Source organism: Staurois parvus, unplaced genomic scaffold (genome assembly GCF_062004578.1).
Source record: "Staurois parvus isolate SC_StPar_1 unplaced genomic scaffold, SC_StPar_1.0 ptg000017l, whole genome shotgun sequence".
NCBI classification, from domain to species: Eukaryota; Metazoa; Chordata; class Amphibia; order Anura; family Ranidae; genus Staurois; species Staurois parvus.
Window position 1 is genome coordinate 7,394,245 of NW_028317813.1, and position 14,723 is coordinate 7,408,967.

Below are 14,723 nucleotides of genomic sequence, written 5' to 3' on the forward strand. Positions count from 1 at the left end.
TTTAAAAATCTAAATTTTGTAATAAATTTAAGCCAAAATGTATTCTGCAGCATGTCTTTGCTATAAAACAAAAATCCCAATACGTGTAGATTAATTGGTTTACACGAAAGTTATAGCGTTTACAAATGGTGGTATAGATACTGGAATTTTTTTTTACTAGTAATGGTGGCGATCAGCGACTTATAGCGGGACTGCGGCGGGCATTCTGACATTGGGGGGAACTGACTTGGTGTCACTGACATCCCCAGTGACACCAATACAGTGATCAGTGCTAAAAAAAAAGCATTGTACTAATGGCACTGGGCAGGAAGGGGTTAACATGAGGGGCGATCAAAGGGTTAAGTGTGTGCTGGGAGTGTTTTACTGGGGAGGGGGGGGCAGTGTGTTGGTGCTTCACTGTAAGCCCACTGCTCTGGATGGCTGTGTTGTGCACAGACATCCAGAGCAGTGTGCCCGAGCCGACAGGGAGGAGGACTGCCATGCATCATACCAGCATCATGATCACTACCATGCCCCATACAAGCATTTTGATCACCGCCATATCCCATACCAGCATCCGGCATTATAGGGCACATTCACACTTGACTGTTTTACCAACGCTTGCCAAACACCCCTATAGCGTTTGGCAAGTGTTGGTCCGGTGTTTGCGGAGCGTTTTTTAACGCTCAGCAAACGCTGCATGCGTGGTTTAGTGGCGGTTGCTAGGCGTTTGCCAAGTGTTAAAAACGCCCATAATGAAGTTTAAATGGTGTTACTGCTCCGCAAATGCCCCGCCACCGCTCCGCAAACGCCCGCCATAGACTAGAATAGGAGGCTTCAATGCCTCCTGACTCGACCAGAGGCGTCCGTTTTGCCGCAACGCGATGCTAACGCTCCCGTTAGAACAGCACCAATGTGCAGAAGTGTCCGAGGCATTTGGGAAGCGGTAAAAACGCTTCCCAAATGCCTCTCTGCCGCCTGCACACAACGCTAGTGTGAACGTAACCTTAGGGTCTCAACTGATCAATTTTCAGATATATATCCCATTTTTTTTAGACTCAATAGCCTTCACCCAGACTAAATAACATACTGTTTAGGGTTATTTTTACCCCAGAAATGTAGCAGAATACATTTTGGCCTACATTTATAAAGACAAATTATTATTTTGCAAAAATTAGCAAAAAAAATTTATTTTTCAAACATTTTGGTCTTTTTTTTCATTTACATAGCAAAAATAAAAAAGAACCCATCAGTGATCAATATTGTACCGCGCTCCAATATATACAACTGTGAGTGATATTATAATTTTAAAGTGATATTATAAATAACTAAGTGTATCACCAATAATTCAGTAAAAATCTAAATCTATTATATTTAAATCCATAATTCATATAAATATATAAATAAATTATAATGAATTGTAAAGGAATCGATATTTTTGAATAAAAAATTTTGGTGCAGAGAATTAATAAAAAATTATCGTGAAATGTAAAGGAATCAATTAATATTTTTGAATAAAAAATATGGTGCAAAAAATTTATAAAAAATGTAAATATATAAGTAGAAAAATAAAAATAAAATAAAAATGGGAATGACAGTTCAGTTCATACGAATTGAGATGGTGTTGTAGTTCAGTCTAATCTGTGTGATAGATCAGTGTTCATGGCGTGAGCCTTTCTCTCCTTTCTCCTCTCCTCTCTCCTCAACACAGCCTTCTCAATAGGACTTTCTCAACTGGCTGCTTGGCTTATTCCTCCATATACGATACATACAGAGAAGGGAAAAAAAACATAGTGTCTTATCCGGGATAACGATTGTTTATTAAGCTTCTGATCTCCCACTCACATGGTATAATTAAAAGTAGCGCTTTGTATAAAATGTGTCCAGATCCTACTACAAACAGCCTTGCAGGTGTGTTTGTCTTCACTGAATATACTCGCCGTTCCTCTGTGGATGCGTGATGACGTCACCGCCCCTCCCCTACGCGTTACGCTACAGGGACTCGTAGCTTCCTCTGGGGGATGTAGTAATCCCTCTGGGGGATGGGGAAAACTACATCCCCCAGAGGAAGCTACAAGTCCCTGTAGCGTAACGCGTAGGGGAGGGGCGGTGACGTCATCACGCATCCACAGAGGAACGGCGAGTATATTCAGTGAAGACAAACACACCTGCAAGGCTGTTTGTAGTAGGATCTGGACACATTTTATACAAAGCGCTACTTTTAATTATACCATGTGAGTGGGAGATCAGAAGCTTAATAAACAATCGTTATCCCGGATAAGACACTATGTTTTTTTTCCCTTCTCTGTATGTATCGTATATGGAGGAATAAGCCAAGCAGCCAGTGGAGAAAGTCCTATTGAGAAGGCTGTGTTGAGGAGAGAGGAGAGGAGAAAGGAGAGAAAGGCTCACGCCGTGAACACTGATCTATCACACAGATTAGACTGAACTACAACACCATCTCAATTCGTATGAACTGAACTGTCATTCTCATTTTTATTTTTCTACTTATATATTTACATTTTTTATTAATTTTTTGCACCATATTTTTTATTCAAAAATATTAATTGATTCCTTTACATTTCACCATAATTTTTTATTAATTCTCTGCACCAAAATTTTTTATTCAAAAATATCGATTCCTTTACAATTCATTATAATTTATTTATATATTTATATGAATTATGGATTTAAATATAATAGATTTAGATTTTTACTGAATTATTGGTGATACACTTAGTTATTTATAATATCACTTTAAAATTATAATATCACTCACAGTTGTATATATTGGAGCGCGGTACAACATTGATATATATAGCTAACATCCATACACCTGGAGAGGGTGTAATAAGTACTTGGCGATCTAATATTTTATATAATTGAGTTAAGCACGTAATGAATTAATTAGTATTTCACATATTTATTATTTCTAGCACTTTTTATGCACGCAATCAATTGCCTTAAGAGTAAGAAAACTTCTAGTGGCTCACAAGTATTTATTTAATTTGTATTTCCATCAGTGATCAAATACCACCAAAAGAAAGCTCTGTCTCAGAAAAAAAAAATTGATAAAAATTTCATATGGGTACAGTGTTGCAGGACTGAGTAATTGTCACTCCAAGTGTGATAGTGCTGAAAGCTGAAAATTGGCTTGCACTGGAAGGGGGTTAAAGCATCCGGACTGGAAATGGTTAAATGGACACGATAACAATAACGATTCAAATAGGAATATTTCTCTCTTTCTTCTCTCTGGTTCTCTCTTCCCCAATCTCTGTCTCTTCCATTCTCTCTCCCATTTCCCTTCTCTCTGTCTACGCCTCCTTCCCTTTTCCTTTCCATATCTTTTTGACTTGGATGTCTGGTATCTTTGTTACTATACTTTTTTTTTTTTAAATCTGGATTGCCAAGTCATTAGTTATGGGTTTCATATACCGTAATTTAATAAAAATATTTTTTCAAATAGTCCAGCATATCAAATAAATACCCAGTTGTACGACAGTCAAGTGCTACTGAACAGTAAATCATAAACCCAATCTGTAAATAAGGACAGGAAGCCCATCTGGTCATAACAAACACATAACATTGTAATTAAAGTGTATGTATAAAATTGTCTTTATTTCTGTAAAGCACAGATGCAATCCTATAATACAGATATCAGTAAACACTATAATTAGGATTGTCTAGTTTTAAGATGGTATTAGTGTATAAACTATCCAGCTATTGTGGATCCACTGGGACTTACAGTTTTACAGCCAGGAGAGACATAGGTGCCTCAAATCTGCTTTACAGTCACCCCAATGGCATGACAGGGTCACTAGGAATAAACAAGATTACATTTACCCCCACTGAGCCCTCTTACATGAGTGTGAGCAGCCCTGGAGAAGTTCCTGAGAGCCAGGTGAGATGACTGAAAGCACTGCACCCAGCCCCAGAGAATGCTGCTATCTCTGAAGGGTACTCCCTTCAATCAGACAGGAATCTGTGGCAAGAGTGATGCCATAGCCCGATGGTTGAGAGGCACTGCTCTAGTGTACAAAACACTCAATAGTACAGAACAGTACTATAAATATAAAAAAAAAATTATATACACACACACATATACACAGGTGAAACTCGAAAAATTAGAATATCGTGCAAAAGTTCATTTATTTCAGTAATGCAACTTCAAAGGTGAAACTAATATATGAGATAGACTCATTACATGCAAAGCAAGATAGTTCAAGCCGTGATTTGTCATCATTGTGATGATTATGGCTTACAGCTCATGAAAACCCCAAATCCACAATCTCAGAAAATTAGAATATTACATGCAATCAATAAAACAAGGATTGTACATAGAACAATATCGGACCTCTGAAAAGTATAAGCATGCATATGTACTCAGTACTTGGTTTGGGCCCCTTTTGCAGCAATTACTGCCTCAATGCGGTGTGGCATAGAAGCTATCAGCCTGTGGCACTGCTGAGGTGTTATGGAAGACCAGGATGCTTCAATAGCGGCCTTCAGCTCTTCTGCATTGTTGGGTCTCATGTCTCTCATCTTTCTCTTGGCAATGCCCCATAGATTCTCTATGGGGTTCAGGTCAGGCGAGTTTGCTGGCCAATCAAGCACAGTAATCCCACGGTCATTGAACCAGGTTTTGGTGCTTTTGGCAGTGTGGGCAGATGCCAAGTCCTGCTGGAAAATGAAGTCAGAATCCCCATAAAGCTCGTCTGTGGAAGGAAGCATGAAGTGCTCCAAAATCTCCTGGTAGACGGCTGCGTTGACCCTGGACTTAATGAAGCACAGTGGACCTACACCAGCAGATGACATGGCTCCCCAAATCAACACAGACTGTGAAAACTTCACACTGGACTTCAAGCATCTTGCAGTGTGTGCCTCTCCATTCTTCCTCCATACTCTGGGTCCTTGGTTTCCAAATGAGATGCAAAAGTTGCTCTCATCAGAAAAGAGGACTTTGGACCACTGAGCAACAAACCAGGTCCGTTTTTCTTTAGCCCAGGTAAGACACTTCTGACGTTGTTTCTTGTTCAGGAGCAGCTTGACAAGAGGAATACGACATTTGAAACCCATGTCCAGGATCCGTCTGTGTGTGGTGGCTCTTGATGCACTGACTCCAGCCTCAGTCCACTCCTTTTAAAAGTCCCCAACACTTTTGAACGGCCTTTTCCTGACAATCCTCCTCAGGCTGCAGTCATCCCTGCTGCTTGTGCACCTTTTTCTTCCACACTTTTCCCTTCCACATAACTTTCTATTAATGTGCTTTGATACAGCACTTTGGGAACATCCAACTTCTTTTGCAATTACCTTTTGAGGCTTTCCCTCCTTATGGAGGGTGTCAATGATGGTTTTCTGCACAACTGTCAGGTCAGCAGTCTTTCCCATGATTGTGATTCCTACTGAACCAGACTGAGAGACCATTTAAAGGCTCAGGAACCCTTTGCAGGTGTTATGGCTTAATTAGCTGATTAGAGTGGGACACTTTGAGCCTAGAATATTGCACCTTTTCACAATATTCTAATTTTCTGAGATTGTGGATTTGGGGTTTTCATGAGCTGTAAACCATAATCCTCACAATTATGACAAATCACAGCTTGAACTATCTTGCTTTGCATGTAATGAGTCTATCTCATATATTAGTTTCACCTTTTAAGTTGCATTACTGAAATAAATGAACTTTTGCAAGATATTCTAATTTTTTGAGTTTCACCTGTGTGTGTGTATATATATATATATATATATATATATATACATACACACACACACACACTCTGCCCAAAATAAATAGAGATCAAGGTTTGATCGGTGACCACAGTCATATCTTTGGTCAGCTGCATTCAAGGAAACAATTCTCTCTTATAACACAATTAATCATCAACCCCTCCTACTCATGCCAAATGATAACACGCAATAATAGCCCTGACATGACAACTTGCTGGAGTGGTCCCCCCTTGGAGTTTAACCAGCCCGCTGTTTCCATGTCTCTCTCATCAGGGCATCAGTGTGAAGCTCTGACTGGCTGCCTCATTTCTGAACTCCTTAAAAAGTTAAAATTTCCCTTCCAAATGCTCTTTTAGGTATTGGAATGTTTCAGAATTATCTAGCATGCTGGAAGATATCTGTAAAAATCACTACTAAATTGCTACACCAAGAGCTTGGTTCTTAAAGTGTTACTAAACCCAGGACCCTGCTTCCACTATGCCTGGGTTCACACTGATGCGGTGCAGAATTTGCAGCTGTTTCTGTGCGAATTCTGCACCGCATCATCATTCCTGGTTCATGCGAACCACTGCGGGTGTGTATGTTAAATTTAACCCCGAAATCGGTTCGCAATACGTGGTGCCATGTGCAGAATCGGATCACATGGGTGTGAATACTTATATGATCCGATTTTAGTGCAAACAAAAAAAAAAGGGTCCTGCACCTTTTTGGTGCAGATGCAGTGCATTTTGAGTCATACAAAATGTATGGTTCCAAGTGCATTGCACAGAATTTGCATGTGATTTGCACAGGAATGTGGTGTGGTTGCTGTGTGAATCACATGAGATATGCCACAAATGTGAACCCAGGCCTAATCTGGTCTCCCAGGGTACATAGAACATGGAAATGCAATTATTTTAGTAAATATAAACTGCTACCTTTTCTCATCAGCAGTCAGAGCAGTCTTGTGACTTCTATCAGTGTCCAGCCGAGCACTGGTTAAAGCTCATAGGAGGAGTTTTCATTCTGCTGTAGGAGGATGCAGGACCCCTGACCTCTGTGAACAGTGCTGATCACATGCACTCTCCCAAGAAAAAACTCCTCTCTAGCAATACACACCAAGCTGAGCATGTGCACAGTGTCTCCACATGATACTTTTACACAATGCAGATGATTAACCCCTTAGGCTTCACAGTGAGTATACAAAGCATGCTTTTCTGCATATACACACTGATTTTATGGTTGTGGGATTAGTAACACTTTAAAATAACAGGATATTGCTTTTTGAATGCTTACACACTTTATATGAGAGAACTGGTTAATATCCCCAACATCAACATGACAATTCATAAAATTAGCCTGCGCTGACTCACACTTATACATAGAGAGAAGAACAGAGAAAAAAAACAATTACCATGCAGCAGTATTAAGCAACAAGTACAGTCTCCATATTTAGTATACTTAAAGAAGAACTAAAGGCAAAGCTTTTTTTCCCCCACTTTGGATAGAGTGAGGGAGAGTTATAATCCCTGACACTTTCTTTTTTGCTGTGTCCCATTGGGTAGATTTTCCTTCACTTCCTGTCCCATAGCCAAAACAGGAAGTGACAGAAAATCCTTCCAAAGTGACCAGGGTGTCCGTACTGGAAGACTTTATTCCTTATTGGTGAAAACTCAAAATGTGGGATTTTATTTCAGTCTCAGTGATAACAGTCACAGGACAAATATAGTGGGTGAATCTCCTAAATGGGGGCACAGACTGCAATAAGAATCTGACAGTTGATCCAATCCCTCTCCATACGATCCAAAACACACACACAAAAAAAGTTTGCCTATAGTTATACTTTATTGTGCCACACGGATACACATGTACAACATAAATTTACAAACTATACATAGAAAAAAATGTATTTTTCTTTTTAATCCATAACGTTTACATTTATCCAATCAGAAACCTTAAAAAACAGTCGCTCTCGCATAATAAAAAGCAAGTTTGAATCAGTAGCATTTCTAACAAAAGGATTTCACTAAACTGGAGTATGTCATAAAATACAAGATACCTGTTAGAGGTCGGGGTAATCTATGGGTTAGTGAAGACAGGCCTGAGAGGCAAGTCAAAAGCAGAAAAATGACTTGCATTCCAGGTCTATCTGGTTTCAGTCCTAGGCCAATCTGAGGCGTGTTTTGAGAAGCTTTCACATTGACTTGTATGCAGGAATAAAAGCAAAGCAACACAATTCATGGAAAAAGCAACAACAAACTCAGGTTTACATCACCCCATACAATCCAATTCAAAAATGCATATAGTACACTCCAAATCTTTCAGAAATGCTTACCAATGTGATGTCAGAAGCAAATCACAAATGCCCATGTACTCTAGCCCCTAAGGTGATCAGAGCCCTCGGATGACAGCTAGACCACCTCTGACAGTCAGAAAAGGTTTATTTTAACATGGAAATGAACATGTGACCCAATTGTTCACATTTAGGCCTAAAGAGAAAGGTTTGGGGGGGTGATCCAGTCGTGCCAGTGGTTCCTACTTGTACAAACTTGCTGAGCATAACGGCTGGACTGGGTGCCAATTGACTCAAATCCATGGCCAGTTTGAGCATCCAAGCTCTCTTCCCTTATGTTTCTAAGCCCCAACTAGCAGTGATGGCCACCATTTAACTTGGTGCACAGCTTAATAACTAAACTTGAAAAGCAATTGCTTGGTCAATGTATCTAAGCATTGAACACAAAGCGTTGCTCATCTGAATGCCTTACTATGCATGCATTTCTAATGACCAACACATTGAACGTTTCAAGCATCTTGCATGAGAAGTAGACTGAAGCCGGAGAGGCTCACCTACGATCATTTCTCTCTAGCCTGGACCTCAACATGTACAAGTGTTTGGCTAGAAAATTTTGCAGCATTTGGGTACCATGGCAACCATGGCAGGCCAGCATTGCTTACATGCCCATTCATAAAGCAGTTAAGCAATTCTATTGTACACCATGAGACAGTTCTGCGGGTTTTATTTAACAACATTAGGGATACGAGAGATAGGATGTACAGTAAGCCATCACAATCAGCTAGAGAGAAAAAAAAAACAGATTCAGTAGGACTTGGAAATATCACCGGTTAGCGGTGGCGAGCAGACAGATGATCTATACACAGTTAAGGGGGGATAACACAAATGACGCCTCTCCCATCCAGGCTGAAGGCACTTACGCATCTGCTGTGCTGGAATCGGCAAGGACAACATAGAGGGAGAGCAATCACAGTGTGATCAAGAGGAATCCCATGGCTGCAAGACACCAAGGCCCATCCACACTGCTCACCATGACTGACACAACACAGATCAATAGGCACAGGCAGCCAGCCCTGGTCACCTAGCTCCACAGGGATCTGACAACACACCAGCAGCAAGGCCCAGCACAGGCAGAGGGAGGCAGAGGCAGCCCCATCAGTGTGTGACAGCTGGAAGTGCTGTAATAGGTGCAGGGAGAGGATCCCATCCAGCACACACACAGGAAGTGTCCGGATCACACCTCTCCTACATGGGAAGTCCATGGACACACACTGATCTCCCCCCTCCACAGATCCGGGGTCACCAAGTCCCATCAATGAGGATCTCCAATGGCTTGCCTCCAGCACATTCCCGCACAGCTTGGCCCTTCTTCTGCATTGCTGAAACCCCCACCCCCTCCATGGGAAAAGAAAACCCTCCGCAATCCTCTCCCCGACAACCTACCTTACACCCCCGCAATCCGCCCCCACCATCCCAGGGAGCCTGGCAGCAGAGAGCAGCCCCCCCTCATCCCTCTGTCCCAGAGGAAGATCCGCACAGCCAGCCTGCTCCAGACACACAGGAGGGAGAGAGGAGGGAGGGGAGAGAGAGGGAAGAAGAGAGTGACAGGAGGGAGGAGAGAGGACAACACACACGGGGGACAGTGAACATACCGCCCCCCCATACATACACCCCGGAGGGGGGGGGGGTCATGTCGCTATGTCACACTATGTCACTCTCCTCCTCCCTCAGGTGACATGCACGCACTCCAAGTCCACAGCAGACAAGGTGACACCGTCCGCGCCCCCCTCCCCTGAGGAGAGTCACCTACCTGGGGCTCCCCTGTGCGGGCTCACCCTCCAGCTCCGACTCTCCCCCACTTGTTGTCTCCCCTTCTAATTAGTCTTCGTCGCTCCCGCTCATGTCCGGTCCGAACGTCCTCCGCCCAGGTGTGACACAACTAAGCAACTTGGTATCCCCGGTATCCCCGGCTGACGAGCACGCCCGCTGCCTCCCCGGACTCTCACCGGTGCGCATGCGCAGCCCTGGCCTGGGCTCCTCGGGAACGCGCCGTGTGTGTGTGTGTGTCGGGGTGAGGTGTCCACTATCAATAAAACATCCCGACGTATGGTGTGATGAGAGTACCCCCGGCTGATGTCACAGGACGTTATACACCTCCTCCCTGTCAGGGAAAATGACATTGTACAACCAGGTTGTGTAGTGTATGGGCACCTTTAAATCGATCTAAACTCAAACCTTTTATTTTACCTTTAACCACTTGTCCTCCAGAGGACCCACCCCCCTCCCCCCCTCCTAACCAGGCCATTTCTTGCAATACAGGGCTGCGTTACTTTGACAATTGCGCGGTCATGCAACGCTGCACCCAAATTAAATTTGTTCTTTTTTTCTCACAAATAGAGCTTTCTTTTATTTTTTTTTTAACTTCTTGCGCTATAAACAAAAAATGACCGACAATTTTGAAAAAAGATACAATATTTTTGACTTTTTGCAACTAAAAATGTCCAGTAAAAAAAATGTAAAAAATCTAATTTCGTCATAAATTTAGGCCAAAATGTCTTTGCTAAAAAAAAAATCCTAATACGTGTAAATTAATTGGTTTACGTGAAAGTTATAGCATCTACAAATGGCGGTATATATAGTGGAATTTTATTTTTTATACTAGTAATGGCGGCGATCAGCAACTTATAGCGGGCATTCTGACGCTGGGGGGGACTGTCACTGTTCTGTCTCTCCAATCTAAGCATTGATAGTGTGATCTCTGTAACTTATGCAGGCCATAGACAGGCCATTTATCGACCGAATTGTAGGCCGACAAACGAAAAATCGGTCGTTGCCGATGCTGCCACCAATGTTTGTTTTTCGTGGATTTTCCAGCATGACCGATAAAAATAAATAAGATCCACAAAAGGTGGCCGACGGGCTGGCCCCACTAACGACGTGAATATCGGATGATTTTTCCTGTGGAACACAATTCGGCCAATATACGACCCGTCTATGGCCTGACTTACAGTTTTGATGTGATAGCGATAACTTCAACCTCAGTTGGATACCACAGTCAGTGACTCAATCAATAAGACATCTTGTAGTTCTTGTGAAGTTTATTCCATAAACTTAGAGAATCTTACAGCAATGAACATTTGATAGGTCAAAAGATCATAATGTTTCCTGCTTGATGACATGAGGCTTGCTGCAATGCCTTACTGGGAAAGGGGTGGGATATCTATACAGCATTAACTAAACCAGAGAAAAGGGAGGAGAAGAGACAAGATATAGAAAACTCTTAAAGGCATATGACAGTCATGTGAAACATGACAGTCACTGACATCCCCACTGACACTAATACAGTGATCAGTGCTAATAAAAAGCACTGACACTGTACTAATGACACTGGGCTGTATAAATGACAATGGGTTAACTGTGTGCTGTTTTACTGTGTGTTTACTGAGGTATGCTGTTTTACAAAGCAGCATGCTGGAGCTGACAGGGAAGAGATCTGTATTGTTTACATACAGACCTCTCCCCTGTCACGGATACTCAGCGATCGCCAGGTTCCGGTAGGGAATCTCTGACCGGGACACGGTGATTGACAGCTGTACCGCCAGTGCCGACACGGGTAGGGCGCGTAAGCGCCCCCTGCCAAGAAATACAAAATCACATATATATACATGATTTTGCGCAGCCCTGCTGCCCTGTAGCAATGTTTGTGCTATAGGGAGTCAGGGAAGCAGTTAAACCATAGAGCTGGCACCTCCTGGCCCTTTAGGGGTTTCTGATCATGTGACCGTAGTGATTGGCTGTCAGAGCAGTCATATGACTGGAAAGCTCCTGATCACAATTACAGTTTGTGAGCTTTCCATTAGCCACCAGTAACTGTGCCACAGGACGCACGGCATGCGCACTGGTTAAGGCTAACCCGCCAAGAGGCGACATAAATGTGTACAGCCAGCAGGAAGGAGTTAACTTGGTTGTAAACCTCAGACATGAAATATGAACAAAGCATATCCCTCTATAGTGTGTACTTCTCTCAGTCCAGAACAGTTGCCAACTGTCAGCAAATTTACAGACAGTGTGTAAAAATCAGTGATTTTTACAACTGTCTGTAAGTATTGGGCTGATTTGTCATGCTGTGTTGACTTTTGAAAGTGTAAACCAGGCAAATTAGTTGTTATGGGTACTGTCAGTGTTTTTTCAGCCCCTGACGATGTCTTTTGAGTGACGAAACGTGTAGGATGGAGCCTCGACGTGTGATGTCACTACATACTTCTACGGACTGTGGCCATTTTGATGGATGGAAACGTTGTACTGATATGCTGGCTTTTATCCTGTTAATTGTAAGTGCAATACTTTAAATAAATGAAGTGTATTTTTTACATATTACACTATCAGAGGTTACTCTTTCCCTCTTGGTTATTTACTGTGTGGAGGGTCATCTGAGAGCTATATGATTCGGAGGATATCCTGTGTATACTTTCTGGATTTTCTGGGGGACGTATCTGCTAGTCCTTGGTGCATCAGCCGCGCCTGATAACTGCGCTATTTGACCAATCCTTTGGGTGGTCAGATTCTCTGCTAAGTGATTGGGTGGAAGGTGAAGGACTTTCTCTATCCTTTGGTCTCTGCCTTCACTTACAGCAGCGGTTCTCAACCTGGGGGTCGCGACCCCTTTGGGGGTCGAACGACCATTTCCCAGGGGTCGCCTAAGACCATCGGAAAACACATATTTCCGATGGTCTTAGGAACCGAGACACCGCTCCTCTCTCCGGCGATGTGTGGGCGGGATGATGCGCTGCTCCTGTCACCTGGCCACACCTCCGGGATCGCTCAGCAGCTCCGCCTCCTCGCCGCTGATTGGCCACCGGAACTGTAGCTCAGGAGAGGCACACAGGCGGCCAATCACCGGCGAGGAGGTGGAGCTTGGAGAGGAGGAGCCGAGCGGCAGCGCACGTAGATCAAAGAAGATCGAGGGAGCTGCCGGAGCAAGTGAAGAAGAGCGGCCAGAGAAGGAAGACAGCTGACAGGTAAGTGAGAGAACGAGCCCAGGCTGTCACTAATACCAACGATGGGGCACTATTCCTCCCCCCACTGACACCAACGATGGGGCACTATTCCTCCCCCCACTGACACCAACGATGGGGCACTATTCCTCCCCCCACTGACACCAACGATGGGGCACTATTCCTCCCCCCACTGACACCAACGATGGGACACTATTTCCCCCCCCACTGACACCAACGATGGGACACTATTTCCCCCCCCTCTGACCCCAATGATGGGGCACTATTCTCCCCTCCACCACACTGACATCAATGATGGGGCACTATTCCTCCCACTGACACCAATGATGGGGCACTATTCCTCCCCCCACTGACACCAACGATGGGACACTATTTCCCCCCCCCCTGACCCCAATGATGGGGCACTATTCTCCCCTCCACCACACTGACATCAATGATGGGGCACTATTCCTCCCACTGACACCAATGATGGGGCACTATTCCTCCCCCCACTGACACCAACGTTGGGACACTATTTCCCCCCCCCCCGACCCCAATGATGGGGCACTATTCTCCCCTCCACCACACTGACATCAATGATGGGGCACTATTCCTCCCACTGACACCAATGATGGGACACTATTCCTCCCACTGACACCAATGATGGGGCACTATTCCTCCCACTGACACCAATGATGGGGCACTATTCCTCCCACTGACACCAATGATGTGGCACTATTCCTCCCACTGACACCAGTGATGGGGCACTACTCCCACTGACACCAGTGATGGGGCACTACTCCCCCCACTGACACCAGTGATGGGGCACTACTCCCCCCACTGAAACCAGTGATGGAGCACTATTCCTCCCACTGACACCAATGATGGGGCACTACTCCCCCCACTGACACCAATGATGGGGCACTACGCCCCACACTGACACCAATGATGGGGCACTACTCCTCCCACCGACACCAATGATGGGGCACTACTCCTCCCACTGACACCAGTGATGGGGCACTACTCCCCCCACTGACACCAGTGATGGGGCACTACTCCCCCCACTGACACCAATGATGGGGCACTACTCCCCCCACTGACACCAATGATGGGGCACTATTCCTCCCACTGACAGCAATGATGGGGCACTATTCCTCCCACTGACACCAATGATGGGGCACTATTCCTCCCACTGACACCAATGATGGGGCACTATTCCTCCCACTGACACCAATGATGGGGCACTATTCCTTCCACTGATACCAACGATGGGGCACTATTCCTCCCACTGATACCAACGATGGGGCACTATTCCTCCCACTGATACCAATGATGGGGCACTATTCCTCCCACTGACACCAACGATGGGGCACTATTCCTCCCACTGACACCAACGATGGGGCACTATTCCTCCCACTGATACCAACGATGGGGCACTATTCCTCCCACTGACACCAGTGATGGGGCACTATTCCTCCCACTGACACCAGTGATGGGGCACTATTCCTCCCACTGACACCAGTGATGGGGCACTATTCCTCCCACTGACACCAGTGATGGGGCACTATTCCTCCCACTGACACCAGTGATGGGGCACTATTCCTCCCACTGATACCAACGATGGGGCACTATTCATCCCACTGACACCAATGATGGGGCACTATTCCTCCCACTGACACCAATGATGGGGCACTATTCCTCCCACTGACACCAATGATGTGGCACTATTCCTCCCACTGACACCAGTGATGGGG

The 14,723-nt window shown here is 44.4% G+C and overlaps 1 protein-coding gene across 1 annotated transcript in view; it reads right to left on the bottom strand.

Moving 5' to 3' along the window:
• ADCY6 (adenylate cyclase 6) overlaps positions 1 to 9,361 on the bottom strand; it is a 332,221-nt gene extending 322,860 nt beyond the window's left edge. Inside the window, exon 1 of the mRNA XM_089679352.1 lies at positions 8,896 to 9,361. The gene's annotated coding sequence lies outside the window, so the exon portion shown is untranslated. The remainder of the gene's footprint in view (positions 1 to 8,895) is intronic.
• Positions 9,362 to 14,723: the final 5,362 nt, after the last annotated feature.